Below are 19,362 nucleotides of genomic sequence, written 5' to 3' on the forward strand. Positions count from 1 at the left end.
GAAAAAATCCAAATCAAAGCCATTTCTTGCCTCTTTTTCTCTTCTCTTTTTTTCCGGCTGACCAGACAGTTGTCAAAGTGTAATTTCCAAAAATGCAGGTCTGAACATGATGCACTTTTATTCAATATACTTTTCTGACTCCCTATTGTCTCTAGGCTCAAATACAAGCTCCAATGGTATTTTAAAGTGCTTTATAATCTGGTCACTTCCTACCTTTCCAGTCTTATATATTACTCCCATTCATGTGTTCTATGGCTCAACCAACTTGATCCTTTTGCTGACATTTCATTTCATATCTCTCCAATGTCTGGTGCACTCTTCCTTTTTCCCTGAAAGTTCTTAGAATTTCTGATTTCCTTTAAAGCTCCATATAAGGGCTATCTTCTGCCTGATGACTTTCCTAAATCATTACATTTACTAGAGCATACATTCCTTTTGTCTATGTTGGATATGTTATAAATATTCTTGTTTTCTCTGTATTCATATTTACCAGCTGTCTCCTCAAATTGAATGTTAGAAATCTTTTATGCAGGGACTTTGAGTTCTTTGAATATTTACAATGCTTTGAACAATGATTGACACATAGTAGGTGCTTAATAACTCCTTGTGGATTGGTTTGTGTCATTTTGAGATGTTTGCTAAAGAACTTGTCTTCTGAAATCTATGTTATAAGAGGGAGCTCTTTACCTCTGGATAATTTATTCATCTTTTTAAATGTGTCAAGTAAGCACTATTCTGGTATTAATGGATTAGACAAGCCCATTTCTTTTAAGTTACTATATACCAAGCCAGATTCTTCATTTCTACATGTCTAAAATTGCTAATGTCTTCTAGGGAATCATGCCAATCTAGACATCATCCCTAAAAAGTTAATAGGATATGTGTAAGTAAAACTTAGATGGTGAAAGAAAACTGGTTGGGAACTGGGCATAGACTACATGGAGACCATCTGAAAAGGTCAATGATGATTTCTTTCTTATCTTGTCTTGCCCTAGTCTCACATCTACCATATTCAGTGCAGTGATCTGTCCAACAGAAGATTTAGTAAAAATCTGTTCAACTGAAAAAATGTTATTCTTTATTTATTTTTTCCTATTGTTCTCAACCAAAGCTACAAAATCAAAGCTCCCTGAGATCAGGGACTGTTTTTGTTCTTTCTTCCACTTTTGTTCCCAGGGTTTAGCATGGTGTTTAGCATATGGTAAGAACTTAATAAGCTTAGCATGTGATTTGTTTTTTTCTTCTCAATATCCCTCCTGTTAGAGGTGAGGAAAGTAAATGTCCCAAAATTGAAATTCAGTTCCTCAGACTCCAAATCCAGTTTTTTTTTCTCTTCTGCTCTAGCCTTCAAGAATCTAGTTGCTCTCTGGTTGAGGAATAGTAAATATTCAATTCCCAGACCATAAGATTTGAAACCAGAAACTTTTGTGATGCTCTATTCTAATTCAGTCAACATATAGATAAATGGAGTAATAGAGAAAAGAATCAAGTCCAGAGAAGTTACTAAGTCATGAATAAGGAACAGCTGAGATTTGAGACCAGGTATCCCAACTCCAAATCCATGGTTCTTTCTTCTACACATCACTACTTCCTTTTAATTGACCCTTAGAGAGGTCACTTTACAGAAAAATAAGCAAAAGATCTGTATAAGGAGACGGTGGTTAGAAATATTAACTTTCCCAACCTTGATTTACTTTATCCAAAGTTAAGCAAACAAACAAGCAAACAATTAGTACCCAAGAGCTGGCAAAGTTGGACAGGAAAAATGGTAGCAAAGAATAGTTTTCACTGATGATACATTTTAGAAATGTTAGCTGTAATGTGTTTACATAGTGCTTCATAATATATAACAGCTATTATTTATGTTTACACTGTCATTTCAATCATCTTTGATTTCCATAAAATAATAATATAATCTCCAAATGATATATCACCTTGATAAAGGTGGGAATACATTTTAAAGACTGATAAAACATCCCACAATTGACATTTCCAGTTAACAATTGATTTGTTTTTCACTTTCATTGTGGAGTGCTACCTGTAATCAGAAAGAGCATCTCATCATAGATGATAATGTATGCTCTGTAATCATATAAAACAAAGAAGCATTAAAAATGCCTATGAAATTTTGGGATTTTCCCCTCTCCTCCACTAATTGATCCAGAGTTTACAAACCAGCTTAAATGTGCTTTTGATTAGGAAGAAAAAAGTCACTAATAAGCATTTATGCTAGGCTGAGATATGGAGGTGGCACAAAATTACATATTTAAATTAAATCAGGCAGAAATGCAATTAAGAGATAAAATAGTAGGCTTGAGGAAATGTTTAACTTTTAGTAGGTCATCTGAGAAAATGGGGAAAATTACTTTGTTATATATAGAAAAACATAAGTAAGATGAATATGCTTTTACATTTGTGACTTAAGACATTTAGATGCTCTAGAACCTGTCAGGAAATGAAAAATAATAAGAAAAAGTAACACTAATTTAATTTAAAATCCTGAGTTTGCTTTGAAGTATGGGTAGGTAAATTTGGGGTCTATTTTTTCTTTCTTTTTTTCCCCTAAAATAAAACAAGAATTTAGTCAAGTACTTTCTAAATACAAGGAACTATCCTAGGTGCTAAAATCCCTTCTGTGGAAAATTTCCTTATCTCCTATAATGCTAATGCCTCCCCTCTACTATCTCCAGTTTATGCTATATGCAACTTGTTTGTATATAGCTGTATGAGTGGTGTTTCACTCATGAAGCTATGAGCTTCTTGAGAGAAGGGACTGCCTTTGCCTTTCTTTTGACTCCCCAGAATATAGCCTAGCATTTTGAAGGCTGGTTTTAAGGGTAAGTTTCAAATTCACATTCAACCACTTCAACTCCAGAATTCCATCCACTGTGAAGTGTTTCATTACTATGACTAATGCTTATAATAATATTATTATTATTTCATGTCCTTTAACCAGATTGACTGCTTAATGGTACATGGACAGAAAAAAAACACTTCAAAGTAATAGTTCCTTATCTCCAAAGAACTTATAATCTATTGGGGATGTATAGTCTATGCAGATAGAGATAAATAAAGCAATTGAAGGAGAAGGGAACAGGAGTTGCAACTAGGAAAGATTTCTTATGGGCTCTGGAAGGAAAACTGAATCTTGAGAGTGGGATACTGAATAGAAGCAGAAGAATTGATCATGAGTAGGAGAAAGGCTACTTCTTCCTCAGTGTCTAGAAAAAAAGGAAGTAAAAAAGGGAATGATGCTGACATGTTTTGAGCTACAGAGTAGGGAGAAGAGGACGAAAATAAATGACTTCCCCCAAAAAAATATTAAGAAGAGGGTGTGTAGGAGGTTTGAAGACAGAGGAGTTCATTAAGGAAGAACAAAATGATTATCCTTTAGTAAAAGTGTAGTACAAATTGAGATAAGATAACAAATTTGTGGTCAAACATGGTGTTTAGTTTTCTACAGATTCTTTCACCAGTCTATTAGGAGACATGGAAAAGGCAGATGGTGGGGATTTGGCAAGATAGAAATCTGTTTTTAAAATCTCTTTAAAGGTGATTTGTTTTTATATCAAGATATCTTTCATAACATCTCATTATGGTGTTTTGTTATTTCATTAAAGTGATGTAGGGTCTCAAAGACTAGTCTAGCAGAGCACAATCAAATTGGTAACTTTTGCCTCTGCCTGGTCCTTTCCTCCTTACCTGTTGAAGCCTAAAAAACTTGGGATTTAGCTTTTGTCTTTTTCCCTTTCTCTTGTTTTTGTCTGGATTGTTGAGCTGAGAGAACAGAGACTGAAAGATAGCTGTAAAGTGATGAATTTCTGATGATACATAGGTGGGTGAAGGCTTCAAAGTCATGTGGAATAAGCAGAAACTGAAAGTGGGTGATATCTTATGTTCTACATGGGCCTAGACACACATAACAGTGGAATTTAAGTAACATATACTCATTTCTCTATAGACAGATATTTAGAAAACAAACTTATAACATTAGTGTGGCATCAATTATAGTAATATAACATTGCACAGTAAATAGAATGCTGGAGTTGGAGTGGAAAGACATGAGCTTGAATTTCACCTCTAATATTTTCTAACTGCATAACCTTTTTATCTATCTACCTATCTATCTGTCTATCTATCTATCTATCTATCTATCTATCTATCTATCTATCTATCTATCTACATCTTGGGAATAATAAGAGCCTTAATTATAATCTCTACTTTTCTTTCTTGAAAGAAAAATCCAAATCCTCTTTCTTTTCTAGCTTTCTCCTGTACTCTTTTTCCATTTTCTTTCCTATTTCCTTCTGCTTTCTCTTCTTCTTTTTTCTTTTTTTCTTTTTTCTTCTCTTCTTCTTCTTCTTCCTCTCCAAATTTGGGGTCTATGAACTTTGTACTATGCAGGGTCAGGATAGTAAAGAGCATAGAGCCTGCTTGGGATTAGAATAATGATATCCTTTATTAAAATAAAATGAAAAGGGAAGAGACATATTTTCATAAATAACTTTCTATACTAGAATTCATCTTGGTCAACAACATATAAAATATATAGGTAAGAATATATTTCATTCAGAAATATGTAGGGAATATACAATACCAATGAGCCTATTTTATATTAATTTTTAAAGAAAGCATTTGACTTAGTAGAACAGAGTTCTGCTTTATATACTCTTTAAATAAAATTTCTATTGTGCATAAAGTGGAATATGAAGGTCACTAATAATGGCATGATATCAGATATGCCATATTCTTATTGGGAGAGATTTTTATTGAATCACTTTTTCAGTCATGTCTTTCTCTCCATGACCCATTTGGAGTTTTCTTGGCAAAGATATTGGAGTTGTTTTCCATTTTCTTCTCCAGCTCATTTTACAGATGATGAAACTGATACAAACAGTGTTAAAGTGATTTCTTCAGGGTCACACAGCTACTAAATCTGAGACTGAATTTGAAGATGAGTTTTCCTGATTCCAGGAATGGCACTATATCCATAGCACACATCCTGCCCAGGGAAACATAAGAGACTTAGTAAATTGTACTGAAGGACATGCTATAGAACTATTCCTTTTAATTAAACAAAAATTTTGATAGATGTCTTCTTATGTCAGATACTATGACAAGCATTAGGAATACAAATACAAAATCTGTTCTTAAGGAGCTTATTATATTCTATCTGTCATACATATTAGAAAATTTAAAAACAAGCAAACAAACAAATTTGCAAATTAATTGTAAGGTAATGTGAAAGGTGGGTATTAGAATTTGAGATCAGGAAAGATCTTATATAGGAGATGACTTTTGAGGTGATCCTTGAAGGAATCTAGGGATTCAGGGAGTTAGAGTGCATTCAAACCACAGGGATCAGTGAGAAGTAGAGTATAATGTATGAAGAACAATAAGTAATGGAGAACAGATTGGCTAGAATGCTAAGTCCATGATAAAAAATAAAAAAATTACAAGCCATCATTATCTTCAATGAAAATATCCTGTATGATGTTAGGCAAGTCAACTTAAATTCTCTAAGCCTCAGTTTCCTCATCACTTAAAATAAAGGGCCTGGACTAAATGAACTCAAATATATCTTTTCATCTTTAATACTAGGATATAAGGAACTGCTTGAGACACATAGAAGTGAAATACCTTGCTTAGGGTCACACAGCAACGTATGAGAGATGAGGTATTCATAACTCCGAGTACAGAATTTTCCTTACTATCCCACACTGCTTCTCTGTATAGATAACCCTGAGCTGTTAAAATGCCCAGAGGCAAACCAATGGTACATTGGAGTAAACCATCATGGAGGATTCACAAAATAACATAGATGGAAATTATACAGGTTGGGAAAGTAGGAAAAGGTTAGGATTTGTACTAGAAGAAGAGAAACCATACACCAATGAGCTCATGAATTTATCAGCATATCAACTTAACCATCTATTAGCATTTATTGAACACTCCTAATGTGTAAAGTCTTGAATAATTTAGAACATAGAGCCTGCAGCCTTGAAGGAATTCGCATTCTACCAGAGATCTGAGTGATACACAGAATTGCAAAGATGCTGAAATTGACCAGCAATCGTCAGGGGAAACGATGTGGATTCTATAAATCTAGAAGGAGGAAATGGAAGTCAAGCAAAGTTCTCTTCTGAGGTTATACATAGCTGACTGCAAATATTGAAGGGATAGAGTCATCTCTTAATCAGTACCACAGTGAGGCTATCCAAATACAGACTTCTGTTGCAGTGACTTCATCTCTTTTGGGGGAAAGGAGCAAAAAAGAGAAATTGATAATGCCTTGGATACATAAGATGTGAGCAAAGATTCCCAAGTGATAAAAAGTTATATAAAGTATTATCAGTATAAAATGAAATTTAAACATTTTTTATGATAAGATAACTAAAAAAAGTGATAAGGTAGACAGTAGGATATATCAAGATTACATTCATTTTCTTTTTGATGATTTTAAAATACATGTCCTAATACCAAAGGACCTGCTAGAACATGTGGTTAAATTGCTTCACAAAAGGAATCAGTCACTAGAATAGAGTAAAGTGAATTTAAGGTATCAACTAAATAAATAATTGGCTGGGTTAAATCTTGCTAACTCCTAGGTCAGATACCAATGGTAAACTTTCTTCACAAGCAATAAATGAAAATTACCTTATTATATCTTATCTAAGAGTAAATAATTTCTCAGATGATAATATTTTAAAAATTGAATTCTCTTACTAGATTGTAGACACACTGCTTGTGTGATATTATATGTTCAGTGCTCAACTTGGTGTCTGGTTCTCCTTGTTTCTTCTCCTGCCTCAAACATTTGTACAGCTTTGTTTTCCTTTGGGTTTTTGCAAGGCAATGGTTTTAAGTGACTAGGTATTTATTAAGTGTCTGAGGCTGGATTTGAACTCAGGTCCTCCCGACTCCAGGGACAGTGTGTCATCTAACTGCCCCTCATTTGTACAGCTTTAAAACAAAAGTTGACTCAAAGCTTTTTAAAAACTTTAATGTCACTTTCCAGTGTCATCTCCCTTTAGATAATCTTTCTTTCTTTCTTCTTTTTTTAAAGACAGTTAAGCAAAATAAGCTAATATGGTGAATATATTGTTGTTTGCTTTGCCCAATAGTTCTCTGCTTTTCTATACAATCCTCCACTGTCTCTGCTCTGGAGTCAAGATTCAAACTTTCTATTTCCACTTATCTAGTCATTAGAAAGGGGAAACTAGGTGGTACTGTGAATAGGGTGCTGGCTCTGGAATGAAGAGGACCTGAGTTTAAATTTCATCTCACATACTATGTGATTTTGGGCAAGCCATTTTACCCTATTTGTCTCAGTTTCCTCATCTATTAAATACATTGGAGAAGGAAATGGTAAACTACTCTAGTATTGCCAAGAAAACCCCAATTGGGACTGAAACTCAAACATGACTGATTCTACAAAGAGTTACCAAGAAGTTTCTTTATCCCTCTCCTTGAATTTAACACAGCATTAAGATGACACCTTGCTAGTATACAGGTAAAGTAAAGGACATCATAAGAACATTCAGAGATATAAATAGTGAATCAAATGATGGTTGAAAAAAGGAAAAATCATGGGATAGAAGGAAACATGATCTAATCAGAGATTATTTGTTATGCAGCAGAAATACTATTTCTGATTGTTATTTGCTAATGGGTAAAAGCAATCATGGGTGGGTGTGGCTAAAGATTGATCAATGTTAAGCCACTGATATTTTATCTTATACTTCCCTCTCATTCCCTTCCCCCCATCCATTTTTTACCTGGGATATCAACATTATGAGTGTCTGTAGCACAGACTCAGGGGAAGAATGAACTACAGACATAGAGTTAGGAAGACCTGGGTTTGAATCTCTGCTGATCTCTTCTGTGTAACACTGGTTAAATCATTGAACTCTCCAGAATTTCAGTCAGCTTAGAAATTGGAGAGAAGGTATCAGACTGCTTTGTGAGAAGGAATTTTCTTTACTCTTCGCTATTCCAACAATATCATATGTTTGCCCCCTCCCACATGAGAACATACTACAATAAACTTATTAAAAATAAATTTGCATTATATCTTTTTGTATAGTCAAAAGGAACAGGAAGTTGTATATAATAAAACTACAGTTTCAATTACATTCATCTTTTTATTATATTATTGATATAAAATGCTTATTTCATTCTATAAATTAAAAATAAAATAAAAATTTTAAAAACTTAAAAATGAATATCTATATTACCTTTAAAAATTGTATTAGTCAGTTATTCAGAAGCAAACTTTGCTAGCTAGTGATAAACTTTGTTAGTTTTTCTAGCTTGCTAGAAAGACAGAAGTTCACAGGATTTAAAACTGAAAAGAGACTTAGAAATTAGGTAATCCAATCTCTTTATACTGACCCAGGGCATAAAATAAATTGTACAAGGTCTTAGAGATTGTAAGTAGCATAGACAGGATTTGAAACCAGGGGTTTTGACTTCATATTCAATGCTTTCCTTCTCCCCTGCCCCAAATATGTTACCTAGTTTCACTCAAAGGAAGGAGACTATACAAATCCAAGGTCAAATTGGAAGACTAGATTTCATGGTTTTAGAAATGTTCCTTAAATGGTTCCCATATTTGGGCAGGACCAAAAATATAGGCATATTTCTGCTTGAGCCTATGAGCATTTTAGCAGTATAACCTTTTATCTTTTGGTTCCTTCTTTGAAAAAGCAAATCAGGTCTCTTGATATGTCTCATCCAAACAATCATTACTCAGGAATAAATTTGAATTTTATCATAGTGGATAGCCTTTTGCCCCAATTACAGCTTCTCAAATAAAGTATATTGATAAAAACATTGACATTGCCATGTCTTATTTTCTCAAGTTAATAGAGGAGCTATATTGTACTAAGTCCCTTTAACAATTAATTTGTAGATGAGAGAAGAATTGGAAAGATAGAAAACAGGAAAGTATCTCAAATTTTGCAAAAACTGAGAACCTTTTGTAGCTTTCAAAGATAAAAAAGTCAATCAGAAGCCTGACTTTTTGAAATCTTAGGAGGCCTAGAAAATGAATCCCTGAAATTATGATAAATCTCTAAATTATGAAATTGTGGGTTTAGAGCTAGAAGACAATTTTCAGAATTATGTGGGAAAACCAAGAATTCCACCCATGCAATTCCTTAAACTTTAAATCCTGTCTTCTTTTTTCTGAGTCATATCTAGAATCACTTTATACAAGATTTAATATAATTAACAATTTACTATTATCATCTATTGATTATATTAGAATTGCAAGTGACCTTAGAAGTCATTTAGATTCATGTCCTCATTTTGCAAATGAGGAAATTGTTGCCCAGAGATTAAGTACTTGTCTAAGGCTGGACAATTAATAAAGAATAAAGTTATGATAGACAATCCAAGTTTTTGGATTCTCAGTCTAGTACTCAGAGGGAAAATTCAAATATTAGGAGAGGAGAAGGACCTAGTCAGTCAACTAGAATTTATTAAACATCTACTATGAAATATAATGTTCCATGTTCTAGACAATGTTCTAAGCACTGGAGATAAAAAGAAAGACAAAATATAGCACCTGATTTTATGGAGCTTGTAATCTAAAGAAAAACTTTAGTTTGATTCCCTGGAGTCTGGAGAGGTTCAATGATTTTCCTAAAAAATATCACAGCTAGGAAATAGTAGAGATGGTAATTGAACTCATGTTCTGGTGCTGAAGTAGTCATCTTCACATTATACTAGTCAGCTAGATTTATAATAGATGAAGTACTAGACGTGGAGGCAGGAAGAGCTGAGTTCAAATGTGATTTCAACACTGACTAACTTGGGGACCCTGGGCAAATTACTTAAAGCTTGGCCTGCTTCAGTTTCTCCAATTGTGAAATGAGAATATTACCTTGCAGTTTGCTCAAACTTTGAATCAGATAATATGTGTAAAGTTTTTACATAATCCCTGCTGCATGGTCAGTGTCATATAAGTGCTTATTTCCTTCTCTTCCTCAGCCCCCCATATCATGCTGCTTAGGCTACCACATTTCATTGCCTCCATAGAGAAATAGTTGAATGCTGAAAAGCCAACTAAATCTCTAGGACTGTGATAATTTATATTGCCTCAGGTTAGCTAGTAGAATTGTGTGTTATCAAAAACTACCTTATCCTATTCTAATGCTAAAGAGAGTAGTCTCTTTTTTAAAAATAATATTGTTACTGTGCTAAATGCAAATGAAATGTTTAATCATCTATTTCTGCCTTGGTAGTCTTACTATGAGACTTACATTTAAAACTAGAAGAGACTTCAGAGTTCATCAAGTCTAACCTTCTCATTTAACATAAGAAGAAACTTAGACTCTGAGATGTTTAAGTGACTTTAGCCCTAGTTCCACAAGTAGTAGGTATGAGAGCCACTATTCTTTGGAGTCCAAATTTTTTCCTCTGTTCCATTCTCAATATCATTGGAAGAATATAACACTATTTGCTGTGCTTGAAGTTCTCTTCATTATGAGATATGCACATATATGTGTATGTGTGTATATATGTATATATATGTATTGCTTTTCAAATATCAAAAATTATATAACTTATTTAAAAATTTTTATTATAATTTTTTATTTTTGTTGACCTGAAAATTATATAGAAATATTATCTATTTTAAGTAGGCTTTTATACACCCCATACATTCTTTTTTTGTCCTTTTTTTGGTGGTTTTTGCAAGGTGACGGGGTTAAGTTACTTGCCAAAGGTCACACAGCTAGGTAATTATTAAGTGTCTGAGGTAAGATTTGAACTCAGATCCTCCTCACTCCAGGGTCAGTGCTCTATGCACTGTGCCACCTAGCTGCCCCATCCCCATTCATTCTTTTTTTTAAAATTTTAATAATTTATTATTCTACTAAGAAAAGTATAAAGTGGGAAGTTAGTGTTCATATAAATCATTTCAGAAATTAGAAAAAGTGTCATGCTGCAGCAGATTTCATTTTTAGCACCTTTTAATACTTTTGAAGTATTGAAGAGTTAAGACAAAGTAACAATACCGGATGTTAACTTATGGTGAACAAAGTGAAGTGTGCAACCCATGTAACAATGTGGCCACTTTGGACTTTTCCTACATTTAGAAGTAGATACTTTTAAAAGTTTGCTGAATTCACAGTATGTTGATAGACCATGGAATGAAAATGGTTGAAAAAAAATGATGAACCTATACAATTCCAAGAAAGTTAAATTGACAATCCAAAGGCACTGACTATACAGTACATGGTCTTATTCTCCCATCTCACAGTGCAGCTTCTATCACTGGAGTTATCCCAAAAGCAAGAGCTTGCTGTTTGCAGCCCAGCTTCATTCTTCTGCATAATCACACATGTCACAATATACTTGAATGGTTTCCCCAACTTGGTAAGTTGACTTAAAGTTTGTTCAACTACATTTGTGGTCCACTGATTGACTTTGCTGTGTTGATAAGTGTTACTACCAATTGCGCTTTCTATGGCCTCTTTTATAATGTTACTCACTTCATCAACAACAAAAGAAGTCTCCTCGGAAGCCTGGAAGTCGTCCATCTTCGCTCATCCCTATTCATTCTTAAAAAAATATATATGCATCCAGATTAAAGTCATTTTCAATTGCATTTGGATTTGAAAAAAGTTACATTTTTATCTTTAGATAAAGTGTACAATCTTTAGATAAACTGATTAACACTTCTATAGTGTTCCCTTTAATATTTGAGAAGGCTTTATGTCTTTATAATTATCATTTGAATATGTTCAATTTTAAGAAAAGGTTATGGTTGTAGATGTCTGGGCATGACACATCCAGACTCAAGAGTCAATTCTCTTATAGGTTCCTAGGCTATTGTATTTTTTTAATTTTATGTAAAAAATATGCATAAAATATATTTTTGAGTTTAATGAGACTCCAGATTTTGGGGGAGACTGATACAACTCTTCCATTTTAGAATAAGCTCCATTAATTGTGGAGTACATTCCTCCCTTTCCTTTTATTATTTTCCCCTTAATAAAGATAACTATGTGTGAATAGTGAATAGGTTGCAATATATTATTTATAGATAACGAACTGTGTAAAAGATGTCATCAGAATGAGGAAGAATATTAACCAGTTAATTGTATTGCAAAAGTCAGGAATACCTGATAGATGACTATTATATTCCATTAGTATTCATGAAACATCAAAAGATTTGGAGGAAGGTCTAGGGAATCCCATGATTTGCCTAAAGATATGGACAAAGTGATTCAGCAAGAAGAAATATGGATAGGCTGCATTTATCCATTTATCCACTGCTCCAATCAACCAGATTTCGTTGATCCATTGATTGAAATAAATAACAGTAGCTTATATTTTTTCTAAAACCTTAAATTTTAGAATACCTTAACAGATACCTATTATAGGAATAGAATGCTTAATGAGTTGGAAGTTCCTAAAGAAGAAGGAGTAGTCTCTGCCCTCAAGAAGATTAAATCTAGTTGGACAAATCTACGAAGTCTACAAGACTCTCTTAGAATATATGTATGCCAGAAAGAAACAACTTTATATAAGTACTATGGCTGTTTTTTTTTTTAGTTTTTGCAAGGCAATGGGGTTAAGTGGCTTGCCCAAGGCCACACAGCTAGGTAATTATTAAGTGTCTGAGGCCAGATTTGAACCCAGGTACTCCTGACTCCAAGGCTGGTGTTTTATCCACTATGCCACCTAGCTGCCCCTATAAGTACTATGGTATGCAATGCAAAGATAGTTAAAAGTTAGTCAACAGAAAATAAAAAATAAATTAAATGTAAACAAAAAATGTTAATCAGCAGCATCTTAGAGCTTGAAGATAGTAGTTCATGTTTATTTAATAAATATTTTTAGTATTCATTTTCAAAATCATATTTTCTTTCTGCTAAATAATTACTTCCTTAATTCTCTATCAATGTTTACTTTCCAGGCAAGGACTGGGTACATATATACATACATACATGCATGCATACACACATATATACATGTGTGGATAGTGACAGACATGTATATACACATACAGAGAGAGGGAGCTCTTGATGTTGTCTTTATTAAGATGATTGCTGAGATCACTGAAAGAGCTTAAACACATACATACTATACAAATAGAAATAATCATGAATACCAGGTTAAGAGCACCTGCTATACACCTTCTCCTTCAGTTCTTACCTGGTCTTCATGATTTTATGTCTATGTTTATAAGTAAATGTGTATAATTATAGATTCCATTTTTCAAAAAATGTTCTGAGGAATATTTTCTGTAGGCTTTATCAAGTTTAAGAGCTAATACTCCTATTGGTTCCTACTGGCTACTGTATTTTTTTCATTTTATGTTTATTTTTAAGTATAATGAGGCCCCAAATTATGGCTTTGAGTTTTTCCTTATAATTATATGGTAGCTTCCCCAAGTAGGTTTGGAGTAGTTTAAGAATTTTTTTTTTGTTTGTGGGTTTCTTTGCTTTTTCTCTATGAATCTGAATTCTCTTTAAAATCACATATTGTTTTTATGTCCCTTTCTGCAAAATGACATAATGTCAGCATTGACTTTCCTTTGCAGAAAAAGAAAAACAAAAAACAAAAACAAAATCTGGGCTTGGCAATTGCTGGCCTATTGTGATTGTTTGTTGGAAGTCCAATGCTATGGTAGTTTACAGTGCTTCCCTAGGCTTCTAGCCTGAAATGCTCTCTGCAGCTGGGCTGGCATGCCTTCAAACAGGAGGTATTTAGCATCTTTAGGTTCAAAACCCTACATTTCTGGAAACAGCAATGTCAAGGAGGGGGTGTGATATTCATTAACTTTTTTTTCTCTCCCTCGTATCCATTTTCTACAAGTCACAAATAAATCTAGACAAACTTGCTAATTATAAAATTGAAATGGTTGCTCACTCCCACTAAAAGAGTGAAAAAGCCAATTACTTAGATGTGTGAGAGTTTTTGTACTATCTTGAAATTCCTTCCTAGGTAGAATTTAACTTATTGGTTGCTGTGCTATGTGCCCCTAGTACTTTATATACTTCTGGGTTATGGTAAATGTGAAGCCTAAGGCCCTATATTTGAAACCTGACTCTAGCTAAGTAACCTTAGGCAAGTTATCTAGTCCAAATGATCTCCCTGGGCTTCAATTTCCTCATCTGTGAAATGAAGGAGCTGGATTAGAAGGCCTCTAGGCTCCTTTCCAGTTTAAGATTTATGATTTTTTAATCAAGAGAAATATATCCCACTCATCAAAAAAATGGGAAATTTTAAATGGTCTCATTATTCAAAAGTAAAATTTGCTAATCTGGATATTATAATGACTCAAAGTAATCAATTTGCTAAATTTAACAGTTCTATTCAGGCAATAATTTCTATGGGATCCTGGAATTTTGAAACTTTAAGGAACTTGAGAGATCTTTTTGTACATTCTTTCATTTTAAATTTTTTTCTCAATTAAGAAGCATTTATTTTCTTTCCCTCCCATCTCCTTCAATTAAAAATAAAACAAAAATCTGTAACAATTACACATAGTCAAGCACAACAAATTTCCATATCAACTGAGTCCAAAAATGTATGCCCCATTTTGTATATTTTCCTTACTTTCTCTGTCAGGAGATAGGTGACATTTTTCACCATTGAAATCATGGTTGATCATGACATGATCAGAATTTTCATCACTTGGGGGAATAAATGAGCAAATTATAGTTTATAACTGTAATAGAATACATCTATTCTGTCAGAAATGATGGATGGGAGGTTTTGGAGAAATCAGGTAAGACTTGTAGGGAATGATTTAGGGTGAAGTAAGCAGAACCAGAGCAATAACTTATTCAATAAGCACATTGTTATAGAAGCAAACAACTTTGAAAGATTTATCCTCTCATTTAAAGATGACCCATCCTTTATATTGAGTGACTTGTCTATGGTTACACATTAGTGTAGTAGTGGTAGTAGTGATAGTGGTAGTAGAAGTAATAGTAGTAGTAGTTGTAGTAGTAGTAGTAGTAGTAGTAGTAGTAAAAGCAGCAGCAGCAGCAGCAGTAGTAGTAGTAGTCATGGTGGTAGTGGTGGTAGTGTTGATGCTAGTGGTAGTGGTAGTGGTAGTAGTACATTTATTTAGTGTCTACTTTATATTAGTCATTGCGCTAAGCGCTGAGGCACAAGTACCAAAAAAGGAAGACAATTACTGCCTTTAATGGAACTTACTGTTCAAAGAAGAAGACAAAGCACAAAAGGAAACTGAAAAGCCAGGGTGGGAAGGGAGGAGAAAGTATTAGACTTGAGGGCATGATGATGTTAATCAGAGAAGTCCCAAAGATGTCAAGCCAGATGAGAAATGAGGAATTATTCACAACAGACAGCAGCAAAGGAATTAGAATCCAGGTCTTCTGACTCAGTTTTTTTCCTTATTAACTAAATGGCATATTGAATAGAGCCCTGGGTCTTGAGTCAGATAGATGTGAGTTCAAATTCAGCATCAGACACTTTCTAACTCTGTGAACCTAGACAAGTCACTTAATCTCTGCTTGCCCTGGCTTCCTCAATTGTAAAATGGAAGTAATAATATATATTATCAAATTGTTGGGAGAAACAAATAAGATGATAGCTATAAAATGTTGAGCCTAAAGGGGACAATAAATGCTTATTTCCTGTCTCCCTATACTCCTGTTAGAAATAAAAAATGAATTTTTCACAATTATTAGACTTTGATTCTCTTTTTTTCCCCTCTGGTAATCTGGTTTATCACTTAAAGAAATGACTCAGTTAAGTTTTTATTCCCCTATATTTTCTGTTAAAACAACTCAAAACATATCAAGTATTTCTGTTTATGGTGTTACTGATTTTTCTAAGGAATGAAAGGCAAGCCATGTAGTGAGAGCTGAAGCTCAAATCTTGGAGAAAGGATCAAACAACTACAATATAAGTACATGAAGCTAGCAAAATCCTTGCCAAGAAGGGGAAAAAGTGTATTATAACTCTTACATTTCATTGATTTTTAGAATCAAAATAATTTCAAAGCTAATCATCAAATCCAAAGGAATTTAGGGGGAAGTCAACCTCAAAAGACAATCTGGCATTTGTCTGGTATCCTGAGAGAACCTGTTGTACTCATTCTTTTCTAGGTCAGAGTAGCTGATAGTCTTGTTCTATAGCAGTAAGAAATTCTGTGTAATATGGCAGAGCATCATGGGAATTTCTCCAACCCACTTTTTTGGAAATTATCTAGTATTGACTTCCTGTGTCCTTAAAATTATTTTTCAGACTGAATTCAAAGACACATATATTTTCACCAGAAGAGTCAGAACCTTGAAATAGTTTTTAATTCTTCCCAATAACATAAGAAAGAGAACATCACCCCTCCACACACCTTGAGCATGGTATATTCATTATGATGGAAAAAATGCAAATGTAAAAACCAGACAAAATAGCTTTAAACTTATTCTGTACATCAAAAATGATACAAGTTAAGAAAATATCATGATAATCAAATACAGGAAGAAAAAGGAACCCCTTTTGTGGAACTGATATGTAATAAACATGCATATTTCTATTTTATAACACATTTATCAGTGTCCCCTAAATGGATGCCCTAGAATGCAGTTGAAAGATTCTTGGGCACAGAATCATAATACCTGATATCAAGAGATGGTTCTGACATGTACTAACATTTAAACCAATAGACCTTCTTGTGTTCTTTATATATCACATTTCCATCTTCCATCTCTATTCCTTTGCCTTGGTTGCAACACCTCCTCTCCCCCCGTGCTTGGAATTCATTTATTTTCAAAGTTCAACTAAAATGCCAGTTCTTATATGAAGACTTTTCCTGATCCTTCTCACCCTTCAGCAGTGAGACCTTTATTCTCCCTGCATTTCCATTTATCAATTTTGGATCTTCTTTTTTGCATGTCTACCCCTATGTGTAAATTGAATGTAACTCCTTTATTTTTGACTCTATAATTCCAGTACCTAACACATTACAGTTAACAAAAACTTATTAATTGATTACCATCTATAAAGTCTGAGTCACCATCTTTTGTTGACTCATTTGTAAAATGGAGATAATTCTTACTATCTGCACCTTTCCCCTTAGTATCATTGAAAGGTTGAAATGAAGCAGTGTTTTTTTAAAAGTGCTTTGTAAAGCTTTATCATTTGAAGAAATAATATTGTTAATTATGGCAGCTAGGTGTCTCATTGGTTAGAGTGCCAGGCCTGGAATTAAAAAGACTCATCTTCCTCCGGTCAAATCTAACCTCAGACATTTACTAGTTATATGACCCTAGGCAAGTCACTTAACCTTGTTTGCCTTAGTTTCCTTATCTGTAAAATGAACTAAAGAAGGAAATGATAAAATTCTTCTGTAATTTTGTCAAGAAAATTCCAAATAACACAGAGATATACTTGACTGAAAAATAAATAAATATATTTTTATTAATTATTTCAGGGAAAAAATTAATTGGTACTTTGAAAGCAGGTCAATCTATGGCTCCAAGAGATGTTTGATTAATTAATAATCAATTTATTTATTCCGGACACTGAGTATACAAATAAATCCAAGGAATAAAACAATCCCTTATACTGTGTGACTTTACATTGTATATGATCAGGCCATTTAGTGAGACTGAGGAGTAACAAATTACCTGGTAACAAAAACATTGTCAACAGAATAGTGAGACATAGATTTCTACTTTATGTTCAAGAATCATATGGGAGGAAAAGATGTGTGTGGTGATCCAAATTGTTATTGTTTTCTGTCCTTCATTATTGAAAAGAATAATGACATCATGGAGTGATGTCTTAACTTGAGCATGAATTAGATTTAGGTCAGATAAGAGTTATACAAAAATCATCATCCTCATTCTTCCAAAGTCATTGGAGTCTATTGATAAGACAAAAGTTAGGATGATGGCCCATGGTGAAATGGATAGCCTTGGTCACTTCAGTGTCTGATCAAGCTCTAAGCTATCCATATCACTTGCTTCAGCTGCTTTCATGGTCCATGAGAGCAAGTTTTTTCATCAACCCATCTGCTTGGGGAAGTCTTCATATACTTGCAGTAGCCACACCCCTAATTCTTTGATGGGCTTGAAGTTTGTTGGTTTAGCCCTTTTGCATAGAAAGTTTTACAGGGGTATAACCACTCCACATGTTACAGCTTCTTGGAGCCACGTATGAGACTTGGCTGAATCAGATGAATAACAAAGGTGGGATAAACAACTCTGAAAAAGGTTTGGCAAATCCTCGTTAGATATGCTAGTCTTCACTTATCACTACCATATGTCCTGGGTATTATTCAAAAATGTGGAGAGTATTCCCACATTAATGAGATCGCAGATCCATTGAGCTGTTGAATTATGGCAGTTGTGACTGACTTTAAATAACCTTTTGTTCTCTTTACTTATGCGAGGGATGCATTGAGTTTGAGGGGAAATTGGCATGATTTTTTTCCTAGTGTGTTTAACTTTTAAAGCTTATGAGACAGGGAAATACCACTTGAAACTGTAGTCAAACTGTCCTCTATATACAACTGGATCTATCATTAAAGTAGGTGATACAGGTCATTGCTTTTATGGAGAAAAGTATGATAACACATAATATCATAGATAGATAGATAACACATAATATGGTTTCAGAGAGTGAAAGACTTGTAAAACTTTCCTACCATTAGAAGGATTTTGATTGGGGTCTTGGAGAGAGGTAGAGGACTAGAACCCCTTGGAATTGGCATGTTTTATTTTTAGAATGCCTAGAATAGTCTTTAATTCTGAAGACAGCTACATGGGAGTGTGTACAAGAGAGATTTTTCTTATGGTAACTTTTTCCCCTAGAACTGTCCCTTTTTGTAAAGAAGCAACTCATTTATTCTTAACTTACTTAACCATATAAACTCAGTTACCTTGAGTATTATCAAAACCCAGATATATGTATAAACTATTTCTGAGAAGCCAAAATATATGTCACAAAGTTTGAATATTTGCCTTTTTCAATCTCAGTTTATTGACTTTTATTTTGTATCCTATTGTGATAAGGTAATCAATCTGCTTAATTATTTTTAATTAAAATTTAAAATTTATTTTAAGGCAATAGGGTTGTGACTTAACCAAAGTCACACAGCTAGTCAATTATTAAGTGTGAGGCAGATTTGAATTCAGGTACTCCTGACTCCAGGGCTGGTGTTCTATCTACTGCAGCACCTAGCTGCCCTACCAAGCAGTAACCTGTCATTATCTGGGGGACTTGTCCTGTTGATGACAACTTCCTAAGATTTTCCCATCAAAGAATCATTTTTCAGTCATCTCTCAGACAGTTTTTTCTCAACATAAACCCTATGTGATCAATGTTAAGATTTTATTTCCATAGTTGATGTAAAATCATATTTAA

At 33.7% G+C, this 19,362-nt stretch overlaps 1 protein-coding gene and 1 pseudogene across 1 annotated transcript in view; one reads left to right on the forward strand and one right to left on the reverse strand.

The window, feature by feature from the left end:
• Window positions 1-19,362, forward strand: part of GRM8 (glutamate metabotropic receptor 8) — a 959,071-nt gene that overhangs the window by 314,409 nt on the left and 625,300 nt on the right. The window lies entirely within an intron of this gene.
• Window positions 11,101-11,549, reverse strand: LOC141493814 (dynein light chain Tctex-type 1 pseudogene; annotated as a pseudogene).

The sequence above is a fragment of the Macrotis lagotis genome, chromosome 7 (genome assembly GCF_037893015.1).
Source record: "Macrotis lagotis isolate mMagLag1 chromosome 7, bilby.v1.9.chrom.fasta, whole genome shotgun sequence".
In the NCBI taxonomy this organism is placed as follows: Eukaryota; Metazoa; Chordata; class Mammalia; order Peramelemorphia; family Peramelidae; genus Macrotis; species Macrotis lagotis.